At 31.5% G+C, this 3,385-nt stretch overlaps 1 long non-coding RNA gene across 1 annotated transcript; it reads left to right on the top strand.

Moving 5' to 3' along the window:
- The first annotated feature begins 373 nt into the window (after positions 1-373).
- LOC145039705 (uncharacterized) lies at positions 374-1,875 on the top strand. The gene is made up of 3 exons (XR_013679831.1): positions 374-496; positions 1,069-1,105; positions 1,530-1,875. It is a non-coding gene; the product is annotated as an uncharacterized LOC145039705 (long non-coding RNA).
- The last annotated feature ends 1,510 nt before the right edge of the window (positions 1,876-3,385 follow it).

Below are 3,385 nucleotides of genomic sequence, written 5' to 3'. Positions count from 1 at the left end.
ACTGGTAAATATTTTGCACTTTTTATTAAATATATATAATCTATTTATGAAGGAATACCAACGACTACATTTCACTAAAAAATGTTTAATAGATAAAAGAAAAAGCTAACGAGAATAAAACAATGAGAAGATGCATAATTAGTGAAAACTTTTTGTGAATTTCTAGGAAAATTTCTTAAAACCAAAACAATGTAAACCGAATTGCAATATATGAAAAATGTTTAATATATATTTTTAATGTTTTATTTTCTTTCTCAAAACAATATTAAGATGATAGAGGAATGTTTAATACAACCACGTCATATGCATTAAAACAACATCAAAATTTTTATATATAATATAGAAATTTTGACGTCCCGATTGCAAATGGGCAAATTTTGACCAAAATAAAGTCTTCTTCCCCAAATCAGATCAAATTTGTCGCCGATCGCATCCCTCTATCACTTACGTCATTATCGATCTATCGGAGCTCCTCGGTCGTCTTCATCCCTACCAGGTAACATTCTTCTCTCTTCTTTTTGCTCTATTTTCTCTTTCTATCATCCAATTACTTGAAGGATATTGATCCGAGGGGAGTTAATTTCTGTTAACTCTATCAATCCTGATGCTTTTGAACCTTAGTTTTTATCTCTCCTTTGGTATTTTTCTTTTGTGTGTTATCTAAATTGAATCTATCGATGTCAAATGTTAAACGATACGGATCTACATTTTGGTTGATATCATTCAGATTAGGTTTTATGCTGATATCATGTCTTGTGATCTGTACTTGATGATGGTTTTACATCGAGAACTTTCATTTGAATTGATCGTAATTTTGGAACTCGTAGTTTCTTTGAATTTGATTGTCAAAAGCATTTAAATTTCCGTACAACATGTAGATGCAATTGGAATGAGAATTTTCTAGGTTTAAAATTACATGACTCTTCTATGCTTGTTTATGCTATTCTACTGTTGTCAACTAATCCAGAGACTTGAAATTCTACTGTTGGCATCTCAATTATATGAAATATCTTTATAATCAGCATTCATAATATATCAATTAATGATTTTTCTTGTTGGATAATGCAGGAGCCGGAACTTATTGATTAGGAGTACTACATGAAAGGTCTTTCTTTACCAACAAACAAACATGCATACACTTTTATACCATAGAAATCATTCCATGAGGGTTCCAGTTTTTAATTTGTTTTTCTAACTTTATTTTAGATAAAATTGAAAATATTTTATGGATAATTTTGAATTTTTGGTCCTATATATTGTTTGTGTATTAACACTCTTGTTTAAAAGGATTTGAGTAATGGCCTCATTTTGAATGCTATAATATGCTAATGTGTATACTATCTAGACACCCCTTTTTCCCTTCCTACCATTCCTTTGAGCTATGTTATAATGTGCTAAGTTTGTGAAGGGTAAAACGGTCATTTATCATACTCAAATAATCTTTATATATGCAATATTTTTTTTGAAAGAGACTATGTATGCAATATTAATTAAAGGCATGATCTGTTTCAACTTTTTCTTTGTTCCAGGTTCCAATCCACTGCACTCCACTCCAATCCAATCCAGGTGATAGCAAAACCATCATGTTTAAGTTTTGTGCTTAATCTTTTATACTTACTATGACATTGTAAGTTGTTATTTTTTTTCATTTTTAAATGCAAAAGATAGCAATCCACTTTCATTAAAGTATTTGCATTATACTTTTAGTTTTTGTATTTTTCAAAGTAAAAAGTAGGATGCTAAAATAAATAACACAATATGAGGATATTCAATGAAAATATGAGGATGTTCAACAAAAATATGAGGATGCTCAGAAAAAGAATGTGGAGTTTCAGTAGAAAAATGTAGATGTTCAAGCAAAGTTTGAACAACAACTGGCACAAGCAATGAATGTCATTAACACATTGAGTGAACACGTCAAAAATTTTATTAATTAATGATAGAATGTTATGTATCGAATAATGTTTTACGTTAAATTTGTAGCGACTTTTGATTTTGAAATATGTATCTTTTGGTGTATTGGATATTTCTTTTAGTTTCTATAGAGATACTTTGTTATTTTTGGTTTTATATTAATTGTATTTTTGTAAATTGATATAATAAATCAAATTAAATAACCGAATTTTATAGAAAAAATGGTAAGGAACGATTGTTATGGAATTGACTACAAAAAAGTTGTTACGAAATTTGCTACGGAATTTGTTACGGAACGAATAGCTACGGAATTTGCTACGAAACAATTAGTTACAGAATTTGCTATGGACCAAATGGCTACGGAATTTGTTACGAAACAATTAGCTACGGAATTTGCTATGGACCAAATGGTTACGGAATTTGCTACGGACCAAATGGCTATGGAATTTGCTACGGAAAAAAATAGATACGGAATTTGCTACAGAATTCATTGTTACGGAATTGTGATGGAAGTGTGTTGTAGTTGAAATGCTACGGATAGACGTCGTAGCAACGGCCATAGCAAAATTGCTATGGAACTATAATTTCGTAGTTAAACATTTTGCTACAAGAAATTTTACTATGGAATCTCATTGGCATATTACGTAGCAACTTCCGTAGTTATTTAGGTTTAGCTACGAAATTACATCATTTTGCTATGGAATTTTTCCGTAGTTAAATCGGAATTTTCTTGTAGTGTCTGCTTCTTTTACAAGAACTTGGTAATTCCCGTCAAAGCTACACACTTGAAAGGTACGTACGTGCATTTGCAAGATATCGATGGTTGTTGCAAATGATTGGATCAACGGTCAGAAACATTTTAATTTTCACCTGGTCTTCTAGAGTCGTAAGATTACACAACATTGTAGTGAAGATAACATTAGTCTTGGTTGGTTGTACTATGATATTATGGCTTCAAAAAGCTTCTAGAATTCATTCTTTCATTCCTTGGAAAGTTATTGATCCTTAGATCGATGGAACTACACGAGTGTATAACACACACACACTTTAGAGAACTAAAGAACTATTTCAGAAATATATATATATATATATATATATATACACTAGCCGTTACTCGCGCATAGCAGCGGGGACAAATAGCTTCTTTCAACGATATTTTTTTAAAGAAAAATGTTATGTTCCAAAAGAAAGTTCATGCCGTGGGTGAGAGGAATGGCGGTAGTCGTGATAGTGGTTGGTTGAAGGCGGAAGGAAGCAGAGCGGCTGTGGTGGTGGTGGTTATACTGTCTTGGTTACTGGTTAGGGTTCTTCGAGAGAGTGTGCGTATATTTCTTACTTTGAAGGGATTACGAAGATAAATATTATAAGATGGCTTATTACCAATGTGAGAAAAAAGATCCTCTATAAATTGTTGACATTGACCGCTTCAAATGGATGAAGTGTTGAGATTGACGGGTTCAATTTGCAAATT

The sequence above is a fragment of the Lactuca saligna genome, chromosome 4 (genome assembly GCF_052625555.1).
Source record: "Lactuca saligna cultivar CGN05327 chromosome 4, ASM5262555v1, whole genome shotgun sequence".
NCBI classification, from domain to species: domain Eukaryota; kingdom Viridiplantae; phylum Streptophyta; class Magnoliopsida; order Asterales; family Asteraceae; genus Lactuca; species Lactuca saligna.
Note: the sequence above shows the minus strand (reverse complement) of the source record. Positions and strands in the feature narration are given on the sequence as shown.